General features: G+C 54.2%; 21 non-coding genes across 21 annotated transcripts; 7 read left to right on the top strand and 14 right to left on the bottom strand.

Moving 5' to 3' along the window:
* Nucleotides 1-95: 95 nt before the first annotated feature.
* trnap-ugg (transfer RNA proline (anticodon UGG)) lies at nucleotides 96-167 on the top strand. The gene has a single exon. It is a non-coding gene; the product is annotated as a tRNA-Pro (tRNA).
* A 735-nt stretch (nucleotides 168-902) lies between these two features.
* On the bottom strand, nucleotides 903-975 carry trnaa-agc (transfer RNA alanine (anticodon AGC)). Its single transcript has one exon. It is a non-coding gene; the product is annotated as a tRNA-Ala (tRNA).
* A 486-nt stretch (nucleotides 976-1,461) lies between these two features.
* On the bottom strand, nucleotides 1,462-1,534 carry trnam-cau (transfer RNA methionine (anticodon CAU)). The gene has a single exon. It is a non-coding gene; the product is annotated as a tRNA-Met (tRNA).
* Nucleotides 1,535-2,203: 669 nt separating this feature from the next.
* Nucleotides 2,204-2,275, top strand: trnap-ugg (transfer RNA proline (anticodon UGG)). Its single transcript has one exon. It is a non-coding gene; the product is annotated as a tRNA-Pro (tRNA).
* A 735-nt stretch (nucleotides 2,276-3,010) lies between these two features.
* Nucleotides 3,011-3,083, bottom strand: trnaa-agc (transfer RNA alanine (anticodon AGC)). Its single transcript has one exon. It is a non-coding gene; the product is annotated as a tRNA-Ala (tRNA).
* A 486-nt stretch (nucleotides 3,084-3,569) lies between these two features.
* Nucleotides 3,570-3,642, bottom strand: trnam-cau (transfer RNA methionine (anticodon CAU)). The gene has a single exon. It is a non-coding gene; the product is annotated as a tRNA-Met (tRNA).
* A 669-nt stretch (nucleotides 3,643-4,311) lies between these two features.
* Nucleotides 4,312-4,383, top strand: trnap-ugg (transfer RNA proline (anticodon UGG)). The gene has a single exon. It is a non-coding gene; the product is annotated as a tRNA-Pro (tRNA).
* A 735-nt stretch (nucleotides 4,384-5,118) lies between these two features.
* On the bottom strand, nucleotides 5,119-5,191 carry trnaa-agc (transfer RNA alanine (anticodon AGC)). The gene has a single exon. It is a non-coding gene; the product is annotated as a tRNA-Ala (tRNA).
* A 486-nt stretch (nucleotides 5,192-5,677) lies between these two features.
* Nucleotides 5,678-5,750, bottom strand: trnam-cau (transfer RNA methionine (anticodon CAU)). The gene has a single exon. It is a non-coding gene; the product is annotated as a tRNA-Met (tRNA).
* A 669-nt stretch (nucleotides 5,751-6,419) lies between these two features.
* Nucleotides 6,420-6,491, top strand: trnap-ugg (transfer RNA proline (anticodon UGG)). The gene has a single exon. It is a non-coding gene; the product is annotated as a tRNA-Pro (tRNA).
* Nucleotides 6,492-7,226: 735 nt separating this feature from the next.
* Nucleotides 7,227-7,299, bottom strand: trnaa-agc (transfer RNA alanine (anticodon AGC)). Its single transcript has one exon. It is a non-coding gene; the product is annotated as a tRNA-Ala (tRNA).
* A 486-nt stretch (nucleotides 7,300-7,785) lies between these two features.
* On the bottom strand, nucleotides 7,786-7,858 carry trnam-cau (transfer RNA methionine (anticodon CAU)). The gene has a single exon. It is a non-coding gene; the product is annotated as a tRNA-Met (tRNA).
* Nucleotides 7,859-8,265: 407 nt separating this feature from the next.
* trnaa-ugc (transfer RNA alanine (anticodon UGC)) lies at nucleotides 8,266-8,338 on the bottom strand. The gene has a single exon. It is a non-coding gene; the product is annotated as a tRNA-Ala (tRNA).
* Nucleotides 8,339-8,527: 189 nt separating this feature from the next.
* Nucleotides 8,528-8,599, top strand: trnap-ugg (transfer RNA proline (anticodon UGG)). The gene has a single exon. It is a non-coding gene; the product is annotated as a tRNA-Pro (tRNA).
* Nucleotides 8,600-9,334: 735 nt separating this feature from the next.
* On the bottom strand, nucleotides 9,335-9,407 carry trnaa-agc (transfer RNA alanine (anticodon AGC)). The gene has a single exon. It is a non-coding gene; the product is annotated as a tRNA-Ala (tRNA).
* Nucleotides 9,408-9,911: 504 nt separating this feature from the next.
* trnam-cau (transfer RNA methionine (anticodon CAU)) lies at nucleotides 9,912-9,984 on the bottom strand. Its single transcript has one exon. It is a non-coding gene; the product is annotated as a tRNA-Met (tRNA).
* Nucleotides 9,985-10,391: 407 nt separating this feature from the next.
* trnaa-ugc (transfer RNA alanine (anticodon UGC)) lies at nucleotides 10,392-10,464 on the bottom strand. Its single transcript has one exon. It is a non-coding gene; the product is annotated as a tRNA-Ala (tRNA).
* Nucleotides 10,465-10,653: 189 nt separating this feature from the next.
* trnap-ugg (transfer RNA proline (anticodon UGG)) lies at nucleotides 10,654-10,725 on the top strand. Its single transcript has one exon. It is a non-coding gene; the product is annotated as a tRNA-Pro (tRNA).
* Nucleotides 10,726-12,028: 1,303 nt separating this feature from the next.
* Nucleotides 12,029-12,101, bottom strand: trnam-cau (transfer RNA methionine (anticodon CAU)). The gene has a single exon. It is a non-coding gene; the product is annotated as a tRNA-Met (tRNA).
* Nucleotides 12,102-12,508: 407 nt separating this feature from the next.
* On the bottom strand, nucleotides 12,509-12,581 carry trnaa-ugc (transfer RNA alanine (anticodon UGC)). The gene has a single exon. It is a non-coding gene; the product is annotated as a tRNA-Ala (tRNA).
* A 189-nt stretch (nucleotides 12,582-12,770) lies between these two features.
* Nucleotides 12,771-12,842, top strand: trnap-ugg (transfer RNA proline (anticodon UGG)). The gene has a single exon. It is a non-coding gene; the product is annotated as a tRNA-Pro (tRNA).
* Nucleotides 12,843-13,194: the final 352 nt, after the last annotated feature.

The following is a 13,194-nucleotide window of genomic DNA, read 5'->3' as shown; positions in this document are numbered from 1 at the left end:
TCTTGACTTATTGATGAAGGTCTGACGGGACGAGCGAATGATGCCTCCCCCCGTCCTCCAGCTCGCTGACAACACAGAAGCGGAAGAGTCGCTGTGGCTCGTTGGTCTAGGCGTATGATTCTCGCTTTGGGTGCGAGAGGTCCCGGGTTCAAATCCCGGACGAGCCCTTTTCCTCCTCTTCCACACTCCTGGGACCTGATATCCACATCACCTCGCAGCGTCTGCTTACGGCAAACGATGGAAGGTGACTGATGACTGAAGGAGCCTGGTCAATCCTCATCACGTGGCACAATGCCAGCGTGCAGTCAGCTGTCCAAGGCGGCAACCTCGTTGCTCGTTCAAAAGAACACGTCCTGAAAACTCCTCACCGCTATGTGGTAAATGAGCACCGCGATCGCTTGTCGTCATGCGCCATTACTTGAGAAATGCAGAAGCAAAAACCGCCCTCTCTCAGCCACCGAAACGTGTGCGGGGCTCGCCTTGCGCTCTCTGCGCCTCGCATATTTTTGGAGCTGTCTGCTCTTCTTTCTGTTGAAGTACTCCAAATACTTCACCGTCCTGCAGAGCGTGATGTGCTCGCTGACAGCTTTCAATATTTGAAGGAAAACTACGAGCTTGATGGCTCGAATGTGAATGTTAAGCAATCGTTGATCAAACGCACGTCTTCTAAGGATTCGTGAGAGTATTCTCACCACCGTTTTCACTCGGATATACTTTTCATTTGCTAAGCTGCCAAATCGGACGAGAAAATGCCGGAGACGCACTCGGTGCAGACTGAGGTGGGGAAGGAGGCGTGGCCCTTTAATGCTTGACAGCTGAAGGACGTTGAGTGGAGGAGAACCTATCAGAAGTCGCAGAGGCTAAAGGAGAGCACCTGGCTCCCAGAGCTCCAGACTCGCACCTGGAGGATGCGGGCATCGATCCCGCTACCTCTCGCATGCTAAGCGAGCGCTCTACCATTTGAGCTAATCCCCCTCGCTTCAGGCCTCTCGGCATCATGTCTTACCGCCCGCTGCCCTTGGTCTGCAAGGCAGTCCTTTCAAGTGCGATGAAGACGCACGAATAGACCTTCCTTGCCTATTGTACGAGCTGAACTTTTGTGCTCCTCAATTCAATGCTCTTTCCATCAACTCATCTTGTCTTTTGACGCTTGGGGTTTTGCGCTCCTTTGACTCTCGGCATATCGGGTGACTTGAAACACTGAAGTTGTTGCTTACGGAGTGTGGAACATTGTTTTGCAACTGTCATGACGCTGTGTGAGCCTTTCATCGGCAACAGGGGCAGGCTGACAGCAGCGCCAGCGAAAGTTAGGGCAAATTTGTGGACTTAACTCTGAATGTGAGTGTTATGTAGGAAAGGGGTGCGGCTTTGGTGACGCTTTCCACGTGGTAGGCACGCAGACGTGGTTCTGAGCGAATAGTTGCTGCAAGTGTCTGAGAAGAGCAAGAAAGCGAGTGGCCCTGCCCCGTGTGAGGATCGAACTCACGACCTTCAGATTATGAGACTGACGCGCTACCTACTACGCCAACGAGGCCAGCTGCGGCACTCGGGCCGGAAAGTTTGCCTCACAGGGATTTCAGACGCCTGTTCCCTAATCTTGCGACACCCGCTGCTGGGTGTTGCATTTGCCTTTTGATCTCACCCGAGACTTTGGGGCTTTGTTTCTGTCGCGAGTCTGTCTTTCACAGCTCACCTAGCACAAGTCTCTCTGGCTGAAATGGCCTCTCTGCTTCAGCATCGTGCCCTCACTCAGCCATTAAAGACATCACTCGGACCTCTGACATGCTGCCATGAAGTGTCAAGAGAGAGTGGCGGAGACGCACTTAAGCCAGAGAGAAGATGAAAAGGGGGCGTGGCTGCTAAACGCTCCACACTCTCCTCGCAAGGCGTGATCAGGGGTTAAAGGACACCTTTCGGCACACCGAGCGCTCAGCGTACACCTGGAGAATGCGGGCATCGATCCCGCTACCTCTCGCATGCAAAGCGAGCGCTCTACCATGTGAGCTAATCCCCGTCGCTGTCCCTTCCTCCTCGGCGTCGCCTTGTGCCGCTTGTTCCCCTCTTACCGGGCGCCATCCACTGCCCTTCGCCTGCAAGGCAGTCGGCTTTCTTGACTTATTGATGAAGGTCTGACGGGACGAGCGAATGACGCCTCCCCCCGTCCTCCAGCTCGCTGACAACACAGAAGCGGAAGAGTCGCTGTGGCTCGTTGGTCTAGGCGTATGATTCTCGCTTTGGGTGCGAGAGGTCCCGGGTTCAAATCCCGGACGAGCCCTTTTCCTCCTCTTCCACACTCCTGGGACCTGATATCCACATCACCTCGCAGCGTCTGCTTACGGCAAACGATGGAAGGTGACTGATGACTGAAGGAGCCTGGTCAATCCTCATCACGTGGCACAATGCCAGCGTGCAGTCATCTGTCCAAGGCGGCAACCTCGTTGCTCGTTCAAAAGAACACGTCCTGAAAACTCCTCACCGCTATGTGGTAAATGAGCACCGCGATCGCTTGTCGTCATGCGCCATTACTTGAGAAATGCAGAAGCAAAAACTGCCCTCTCTCAGCCACCGAAACGTGTGCGGGGCTCGCCTTGCGCTTTCTGCGCCTCGCATATTTGTGGAGCTGTCTGCTCTTCTTTCTGTTGAAGTACTCCAAATACTTCACCGTCCTGCAGAGCGTGATGTGCTCGCTGACAGCTTTCAATATTTGAAGGAAAACTACGAGCTTGATGGCTCGAATGTGAATGTTAAGCAATCGTTGATCAAACGCACGTCTTCTAAGGATTCGTGAGAGTATTCTCACCACCGTTTTCACTCGGATATACTTTTCATTTGCTAAGCTGCCAAATCGGACGAGAAAATGCCGGAGACGCACTCGGTGCAGACTGAGGTGGGGAAGGAGGCGTGGCCCTTTAATGCTTGACAGCTGAAGGACGTTGAGTGGAGGAGAACCTATCAGAAGTCGCAGAGGCTAAAGGAGAGCACCTGGCTCCCAGAGCTCCAGACTCGCACCTGGAGGATGCGGGCATCGATCCCGCTACCTCTCGCATGCTAAGCGAGCGCTCTACCATTTGAGCTAATCCCCCTCGCTTCAGGCCTCTCGGCATCATGTCTTACCGCCCGCTGCCCTTGGTCTGCAAGGCAGTCCTTTCAAGTGCGATGAAGACGCACGAATAGACCTTCCTTGCCTATTGTACGAGCTGAACTTTTGTGCTCCTCAATTCAATGCTCTTTCCATCAACTCATCTTGTCTTTTGACGCTTGGGGTTTTGCGCTCCTTTGACTCTCGGCATATCGGGTGACTTGAAACACTGAAGTTGTTGCTTACGGAGTGTGGAACATTGTTTTGCAACTGTCATGACGCTGTGTGAGCCTTTCATCGGCAACAGGGGCAGGCTGACAGCAGCGCCAGCGAAAGTTAGGGCAAATTTGTGGACTTAACTCTGAATGTGAGTGTTATGTAGGAAAGGGGTGCGGCTTTGGTGACGCTTTCCACGTGGTAGGCACGCAGACGTGGTTCTGAGCGAATAGTTGCTGCAAGTGTCTGAGAAGAGCAAGAAAGCGAGTGGCCCTGCCCCGTGTGAGGATCGAACTCACGACCTTCAGATTATGAGACTGACGCGCTACCTACTACGCCAACGAGGCCAGCTGCGGCACTCGGGCCGGAAAGTTTGCCTCACAGGGATTTCAGACGCCTGTTCCCTAATCTTGCGACACCCGCTGCTGGGTGTTGCATTTGCCTTTTGATCTCACCCGAGACTTTGGGGCTTTGTTTCTGTCGCGAGTCTGTCTTTCACAGCTCACCTAGCACAAGTCTCTCTGGCTGAAATGGCCTCTCTGCTTCAGCATCGTGCCCTCACTCAGCCATTAAAGACATCACTCGGACCTCTGACATGCTGCCATGAAGTGTCAAGAGAGAGTGGCGGAGACGCACTTAAGCCAGAGAGAAGATGAAAAGGGGGCGTGGCTGCTAAACGCTCCACACTCTCCTCGCAAGGCGTGATCAGGGGTTAAAGGACACCTTTCGGCACACCGAGCGCTCAGCGTACACCTGGAGAATGCGGGCATCGATCCCGCTACCTCTCGCATGCAAAGCGAGCGCTCTACCATGTGAGCTAATCCCCGTCGCTGTCCCTTCCTCCTCGGCGTCGCCTTGTGCCGCTTGTTCCCCTCTTACCGGGCGCCATCCACTGCCCTTCGCCTGCAAGGCAGTCGGCTTTCTTGACTTATTGATGAAGGTCTGACGGGACGAGCGAATGACGCCTCCCCCCGTCCTCCAGCTCGCTGACAACACAGAAGCGGAAGAGTCGCTGTGGCTCGTTGGTCTAGGCGTATGATTCTCGCTTTGGGTGCGAGAGGTCCCGGGTTCAAATCCCGGACGAGCCCTTTTCCTCCTCTTCCACACTCCTGGGACCTGATATCCACATCACCTCGCAGCGTCTGCTTACGGCAAACGATGGAAGGTGACTGATGACTGAAGGAGCCTGGTCAATCCTCATCACGTGGCACAATGCCAGCGTGCAGTCATCTGTCCAAGGCGGCAACCTCGTTGCTCGTTCAAAAGAACACGTCCTGAAAACTCCTCACCGCTATGTGGTAAATGAGCACCGCGATCGCTTGTCGTCATGCGCCATTACTTGAGAAATGCAGAAGCAAAAACTGCCCTCTCTCAGCCACCGAAACGTGTGCGGGGCTCGCCTTGCGCTTTCTGCGCCTCGCATATTTGTGGAGCTGTCTGCTCTTCTTTCTGTTGAAGTACTCCAAATACTTCACCGTCCTGCAGAGCGTGATGTGCTCGCTGACAGCTTTCAATATTTGAAGGAAAACTACGAGCTTGATGGCTCGAATGTGAATGTTAAGCAATCGTTGATCAAACGCACGTCTTCTAAGGATTCGTGAGAGTATTCTCACCACCGTTTTCACTCGGATATACTTTTCATTTGCTAAGCTGCCAAATCGGACGAGAAAATGCCGGAGACGCACTCGGTGCAGACTGAGGTGGGGAAGGAGGCGTGGCCCTTTAATGCTTGACAGCTGAAGGACGTTGAGTGGAGGAGAACCTATCAGAAGTCGCAGAGGCTAAAGGAGAGCACCTGGCTCCCAGAGCTCCAGACTCGCACCTGGAGGATGCGGGCATCGATCCCGCTACCTCTCGCATGCTAAGCGAGCGCTCTACCATTTGAGCTAATCCCCCTCGCTTCAGGCTTCTCGGCATCATGTCTTACCGCCCGCTGCCCTTGGTCTGCAAGGCAGTCCTTTCAAGTGCGATGAAGACGCACGAATAGACCTTCCTTGCCTATTGTACGAGCTGAACTTTTGTGCTCCTCAATTCAATGCTCTTTCCATCAACTCATCTTGTCTTTTGACGCTTGGGGTTTTGCGCTCCTTTGACTCTCGGCATATCGGGTGACTTGAAACACTGAAGTTGTTGCTTACGGAGTGTGGAACATTGTTTTGCAACTGTCATGACGCTGTGTGAGCCTTTCATCGGCAACAGGGGCAGGCTGACAGCAGCGCCAGCGAAAGTTAGGGCAAATTTGTGGACTTAACTCTGAATGTGAGTGTTATGTAGGAAAGGGGTGCGGCTTTGGTGACGCTTTCCACGTGGTAGGCACGCAGACGTGGTTCTGAGCGAATAGTTGCTGCAAGTGTCTGAGAAGAGCAAGAAAGCGAGTGGCCCTGCCCCGTGTGAGGATCGAACTCACGACCTTCAGATTATGAGACTGACGCGCTACCTACTACGCCAACGAGGCCAGCTGCGGCACTCGGGTCGGAAAGTTTGCCTCACAGGGATTTCAGACGCCTGTTCCCTAATCTTGCGACACCCGCTGCTGGGTGTTGCATTTGCCTTTTGATCTCACCCGAGACTTTGGGGCTTTGTTTCTGTCGCGAGTCTGTCTTTCACAGCTCACCTAGCACAAGTCTCTCTGGCTGAAATGGCCTCTCTGCTTCAGCATCGTGCCCTCACTCAGCCATTAAAGACATCACTCGGACCTCTGACATGCTGCCATGAAGTGTCAAGAGAGAGTGGCGGAGACGCACTTAAGCCAGAGAGAAGATGAAAAGGGGGAGTGGCTGCTAAACGCTCCACACTCTCCTCGCAAGGCGTGATCAGGGGTTAAAGGACACCTTTCGGCACACCGAGCGCTCAGCGTACACCTGGAGGATGCGGGCATCGATCCCGCTACCTCTCGCATGCAAAGCGAGCGCTCTACCATGTGAGCTAATCCCTCTCGCTGTCCCTTCCTCCTCGGCGTCGCCTTGTGCCGCTTGTTCCCCTCTTACCGGGCGCCATCCACTGCCCTTCGCCTGCAAGGCAGTCGGCTTTCTTGACTTATTGATGAAGGTCTGACGGGACGAGCGAATGATGCCTCCCCCCGTCCTCCAGCTCGCTGACAACACAGAAGCGGAAGAGTCGCTGTGGCTCGTTGGTCTAGGCGTATGATTCTCGCTTTGGGTGCGAGAGGTCCCGGGTTCAAATCCCGGACGAGCCCTTTTCCTCCTCTTCCACACTCCTGGGACCTGATATCCACATCACCTCGCAGCGTCTGCTTACGGCAAACGATGGAAGGTGACTGATGACTGAAGGAGCCTGGTCAATCCTCATCACGTGGCACAATGCCAGCGTGCAGTCAGCTGTCCAAGGCGGCAACCTCGTTGCTCGTTCAAAAGAACACGTCCTGAAAACTCCTCACCGCTATGTGGTAAATGAGCACCGCGATCGCTTGTCGTCATGCGCCATTACTTGAGAAATGCAGAAGCAAAAACCGCCCTCTCTCAGCCACCGAAACGTGTGCGGGGCTCGCCTTGCGCTCTCTGCGCCTCGCATATTTTTGGAGCTGTCTGCTCTTCTTTCTGTTGAAGTACTCCAAATACTTCACCGTCCTGCAGAGCGTGATGTGCTCGCTGACAGCTTTCAATATTTGAAGGAAAACTACGAGCTTGATGGCTCGAATGTGAATGTTAAGCAATCGTTGATCAAACGCACGTCTTCTAAGGATTCGTGAGAGTATTCTCACCACCGTTTTCACTCGGATATACTTTTCATTTGCTAAGCTGCCAAATCGGACGAGAAAATGCCGGAGACGCACTCGGTGCAGACTGAGGTGGGGAAGGAGGCGTGGCCCTTTAATGCTTGACAGCTGAAGGACGTTGAGTGGAGGAGAACCTATCAGAAGTCGCAGAGGCTAAAGGAGAGCACCTGGCTCCCAGAGCTCCAGACTCGCACCTGGAGGATGCGGGCATCGATCCCGCTACCTCTCGCATGCTAAGCGAGCGCTCTACCATTTGAGCTAATCCCCCTCGCTTCAGGCCTCTCGGCATCATGTCTTACCGCCCGCTGCCCTTGGTCTGCAAGGCAGTCCTTTCAAGTGCGATGAAGACGCACGAATAGACCTTCCTTGCCTATTGTACGAGCTGAACTTTTGTGCTCCTCAATTCAATGCTCTTTCCATCAACTCATCTTGTCTTTTGACGCTTGGGGTTTTGCGCTCCTTTGACTCTCGGCATATCGGGTGACTTGAAACACTGAAGTTGTTGCTTACGGAGTGTGGAACATTGTTTTGCAACTGTCATGACGCTGTGTGAGCCTTTCATCGGCAACAGGGGCAGGCTGACAGCAGCGCCAGCGAAAGTTAGGGCAAATTTGTGGACTTAACTCTGAATGTGAGTGTTATGTAGGAAAGGGGTGCGGCTTTGGTGACGCTTTCCACGTGGTAGGCACGCAGACGTGGTTCTGAGCGAATAGTTGCTGCAAGTGTCTGAGAAGAGCAAGAAAGCGAGTGGCCCTGCCCCGTGTGAGGATCGAACTCACGACCTTCAGATTATGAGACTGACGCGCTACCTACTACGCCAACGAGGCCAGCTGCGGCACTCGGGCCGGAAAGTTTGCCTCACAGGGATTTCAGACGCCTGTTCACTAATCTTGCGACCCCCGCTGCTGGGTGTTGCATTTGCCTTTTGATCTCACCCGAGACTTTGGGGCTTTGTTTCTGTCGCGAGTCTGTCTTTCACAGCTCACCTAGCACAAGTCTCTCTGGCTGAAATGGCCTCTCTGCTTCAGCATCGTGCCCTCACTCAGCCATTAAAGACATCACTCGGACCTCTGACATGCTGCCATGAAGTGTCAAGAGAGAGTGGCGGAGACGCACTTAAGCCAGAGAGAAGATGAAAAGGGGGCGTGGCTGCTAAACGCTCCACACTCTCCTCGCAAGGTGTGATCAGGGGTTAAAGGACACCTTTCGGCACACCGAGCGCTCAGCGTACACCTGGAGGATGCGGGCATCGATCCCGCTACCTCTCGCATGCAAAGCGAGCGCTCTACCATGTGAGCTAATCCCCCTCGCTGTCCCTTCCTCCTCGGCGTCGCCTTGTGCCGCTTGTTCCCCTCTTACCGGGCGCCGTCCACTGCCCTTCGCCTGCAAGGCAGTCGGCTTTCTTGACTTATTGATGAAGGTCTGACGGGACGAGCGAATGACGCCTCCCCCCGTCCTCCAGCTCGCTGACAACACAGAAGCGGAAGAGTCGCTGTGGCTCGTTGGTCTAGGCGTATGATTCTCGCTTTGGGTGCGAGAGGTCCCGGGTTCAAATCCCGGACGAGCCCTTTTCCTCCTCTTCCACACTCCTGGGACCTGATATCCACATCACCTCGCAGCGTCTGCTTACGGCAAACGATGGAAGGTGACTGATGACTGAAGGAGCCTGGTCAATCCTCATCACGTGGCACAATGCCAGCGTGCAGTCAGCTGTCCAAGGCGGCAACCTCGTTGCTCGTTCAAAAGAACACGTCCTGAAAACTCCTCACCGCTATGTGGTAAATGAGCACCGCGATCGCTTGTCGTCATGCGCCATTACTTGAGAAATGCAGAAGCAAAAACCGCCCTCTCTCAGCCACCGAAACGTGTGCGGGGCTCGCCTTGCGCTCTCTGCGCCTCGCATATTTGTGGAGCTGTCTGCTCTTCTTTCTGTTGAAGTACTCCAAATACTTCACCGTCCTGCAGAGCGTGATGTGCTCGCTGACAGCTTTCAATATTTGAAGGAAAACTACGAGCTTGATGGCTCGAATGTGAATGTTAAGCAATCGTTGATCAAACGCACGTCTTCTAAGGATTCGTGAGAGTATTCTCACCACCGTTTTCACTCGGATATACTTTTCATTTGCTAAGCTGCCAAATCGGACGAGAAAATGCCGGAGACGCACTCGGTGCAGACTGAGGTGGGGAAGGAGGCGTGGCCCTTTAATGCTTGACAGCTGAAGGACGTTGAGTGGAGGAGAACCTATCAGAAGTCGCAGAGGCTAAAGGAGAGCACCTGGCTCCCAGAGCTCCAGACTCGCACCTGGAGGATGCGGGCATCGATCCCGCTACCTCTCGCATGCTAAGCGAGCGCTCTACCATTTGAGCTAATCCCCCTCGCTTCAGGCCTCTCGGCATCATGTCTTACCGCCCGCTGCCCTTGGTCTGCAAGGCAGTCCTTTCAAGTGCGATGAAGACGCACGAATAGACCTTCCTTGCCTATTGTACGAGCTGAACTTTTGTGCTCCTCAATTCAATGCTCTTTCCATCAACTCATCTTGTCTTTTGACGCTTGGGGTTTTGCGCTCCTTTGACTCTCGGCATATCGGGTGACTTGAAACACTGAAGTTGTTGCTTACGGAGTGTGGAACATTGTTTTGCAACTGTCATGACGCTGTGTGAGCCTTTCATCGGCAACAGGGGCAGGCTGACAGCAGCGCCAGCGAAAGTTAGGGCAAATTTGTGGACTTAACTCTGAATGTGAGTGTTAAGTAGGAAAGGGGTGCGGCTTTGCTCCTCTCCCGTGTAAAGGTGACGCTTTCCACGTGGTAGGCACGCAGACGTGGTTCTGAGCGAATAGTTGCTGCAAGTGTCTGAGAAGAGCAAGAAAGCGAGTGGCCCTGCCCCGTGTGAGGATCGAACTCACGACCTTCAGATTATGAGACTGACGCGCTACCTACTACGCCAACGAGGCCAGCTGCGGCACTCGGGCCGGAAAGTTTGCCTCACAGGGATTTCAGACGCCTGTTCCCTAATCTTGCGACCCCCACTGCTGGGTGTTGCATTTGCCTTTTGATCTCACCCGAGACTTTGGGGCTTTGTTTCTGTCGCGAGTCTGTCTTTCACAGCTCACCTAGCACAAGTCTCTCTGGCTGAAATGGCCTCTCTGCTTCAGCATCGTGCCCTCACTCAGCCATTAAAGACATCACTCGGACCTCTGACATGCTGCCATGAAGTGTCAAGAGAGAGTGGCGGAGACGCACTTAAGCCAGAGAGAAGATGAAAAGGGGGCGTGGCTGCTAAACGCTCCACACTCTCCTCGCAAGGCGTGATCAGGGGTTAAAGGACACCTTTCGGCACACCGAGCGCTCAGCGTACACCTGGAGGATGCGGGCATCGATCCCGCTACCTCTCGCATGCAAAGCGAGCGCTCTACCATGTGAGCTAATCCCCCTCGCTGTTCCTTCCTCCTCGGCGTCGCCTTGTGCCGCTTGTTCCCCTCTTACCGGGCGCCGTCCACTGCCCTTCGCCTGCAAGGCAGTCGGCTTTCTTGACTTATTGATGAAGGTCTGACGGGACGAGCGAATGACGCCTCCCCCCGTCCTCCAGCTCGCTGACAACACAGAAGCGGAAGAGTCGCTGTGGCTCGTTGGTCTAGGCGTATGATTCTCGCTTTGGGTGCGAGAGGTCCCGGGTTCAAATCCCGGACGAGCCCTTTTCCTCCTCTTCCACACTCCTGGGACCTGATATCCACATCACCTCGCAGCGTCTGCTTACGGCAAACGATGGAAGGTGACTGATGACTGAAGGAGCCTGGTCAATCCTCATCACGTGGCACAATGCCAGCGTGCAGTCAGCTGTCCAAGGCGGCAACCTCGTTGCTCGTTCAAAAGAACACGTCCTGAAAACTCCTCACCGCTATGTGGTAAATGAGCACCGCGATCGCTTGTCGTCATGCGCCATTACTTGAGAAATGCAGAAGCAAAAACCGCCCTCTCTCAGCCACCGAAACGTGTGCGGGGCTCGCCTTGCGCTCTCTGCGCCTCGCATATTTGTGGGGCTGTCTGCTCTTCTTTCTGTTGAAGTACTCCAAATACTTCACCGTCCTGCAGAGCGTGATGTGCTCGCTGACAGCTTTCAATATTTGAAGGAAAACTACGAGCTTGATGGCTCGAATGTGAATGTTAAGCAATCGTTGATCAAACGCACGTCTTCTAAGGATTCGTGAGAGTATTCTCACCACCGTTTTCACTCGGATATACTTTTCATTTGCTAAGCTGCCAAATCGGACGAGAAAATGCCGGAGACGCACTCGGTGCAGACTGAGGTGGGGAAGGAGGCGTGGCCCTTTAATGCTTGACAGCTGAAGGACGTTGAGTGGAGGAGAACCTATCAGAAGTCGCAGAGGCTAAAGGAGAGCACCTGGCTCCCAGAGCTCCAGACTCGCACCTGGAGGATGCGGGCATCGATCCCACCATGCTAAGCGAGCGCTCTACCATTTGAGCTAATCCCCCTCGCTTCAGGCCTCTCGGCATCATGTCTTACCGCCCGCTGCCCTTGGTCTGCAAGGCAGTCCTTTCAAGTGCGATGAAGACGCACGAATAGACCTTCCTTGCCTATTGTACGAGCTGAACTTTTGTGCTCCTCAATTCAATGCTCTTTCCATCAACTCATCTTGTCTTTTGACGCTTGGGGTTTTGCGCTCCTTTGACTCTCGGCATATCGGGTGACTTGAAACACTGAAGTTGTTGCTTACGGAGTGTGGAACATTGTTTTGCAACTGTCATGACGCTGTGTGAGCCTTTCATCGGCAACAGGGGCAGGCTGACAGCAGCGCCAGCGAAAGTGAGGGCAAATTTGTGGACTTAACTCTGAATGTGAGTGTTATGTAGGAAAGGGGTGCGGCTTTGCTCCTCTCCCGTGTAAAGGTGACGCTTTCCACGTGGTAGGCACGCAGACGTGGTTCTGAGCGAATAGTTGCTGCAAGTGTCTGAGAAGAGCAAGAAAGCGAGTGGCCCTGCCCCGTGTGAGGATCGAACTCACGACCTTCAGATTATGAGACTGACGCGCTACCTACTACGCCAACGAGGCCAGCTGCGGCACTCGGGCCGGAAAGTTTGCCTCACAGGGATTTCAGACGCCTGTTCACTAATCTTGCGACACCCACTGCTGGGTGTTGCATTTGCCTTTTGATCTCACCCGAGACTTTGGGGCTTTGTTTCTGTCGCGAGTCTGTCTTTCACAGCTCACCTAGCACAAGTCTCTCTGGCTGAAATGGCCTCTCTGCTTCAGCATCGTGCCCTCACTCAGCCATTAAAGACATCACTCGGACCTCTGACATGCTGCCATGAAGTGTCAAGAGAGAGTGGCGGAGACGCACTTAAGCCAGAGAGAAGATGAAAAGGGGGCGTGGCTGCTAAACGCTCCACACTCTCCTCGCAAGGCGTGATCAGGGGTTAAAGGACACCTTTCGGCACACCGAGCGCTCAGCGTACACCTGGAGGATGCGGGCATCGATCCCGCTACCTCTCGCATGCAAAGCGAGCGCTCTACCATGTGAGCTAATCCCCCTCGCTGTTCCTTCCTCCTCGGCGTCGCCTTGTGCCGCTTGTTCCCCTCTTACCGGGCGCCGTCCACTGCCCTTCGCCTGCAAGGCAGTCGGCTTTCTTGACTTATTGATGAAGGTCTGACGGGACGAGCGAATGACGCCTCCCCCCGTCCTCCAGCTCGCTGACAACACAGAAGCGGAAGAGTCGCTGTGGCTCGTTGGTCTAGGCGTATGATTCTCGCTTTGGGTGCGAGAGGTCCCGGGTTCAAATCCCGGACGAGCCCTTTTCCTCCTCTTCCACACTCCTGGGACCTGATATCCACATCACCTCGCAGCGTCTGCTTACGGCAAACGATGGAAGGTGACTGATGACTGAAGGAGCCTGGTCAATCCTCATCACGTGGCACAATGCCAGCGTGCAGTCAGCTGTCCAAGGCGGCAACCTCGTTGCTCGTTCAAAAGAACACGTCCTGAAAACTCCTCACCGCTATGTGGTAAATGAGCACCGCGATCGCTTGTCGTCATGCGCCATTACTTGAGAAATGCAGAAGCAAAAACCGCCCTCTCTCAGCCACCGAAACGTGTGCGGGGCTCGCCTTGCGCTCTCTGCGCCTCGCATATTTGTGGGGCTGTCTG

This window comes from Lepisosteus platostomus, chromosome 6 (assembly GCF_059453375.1).
Source record: "Lepisosteus platostomus isolate fLepPlt1 chromosome 6, fLepPlt1.hap1, whole genome shotgun sequence".
In the NCBI taxonomy this organism is placed as follows: domain Eukaryota; kingdom Metazoa; phylum Chordata; class Actinopteri; order Semionotiformes; family Lepisosteidae; genus Lepisosteus; species Lepisosteus platostomus.
This window is presented reverse-complemented; position numbering and strand designations above follow the sequence as displayed.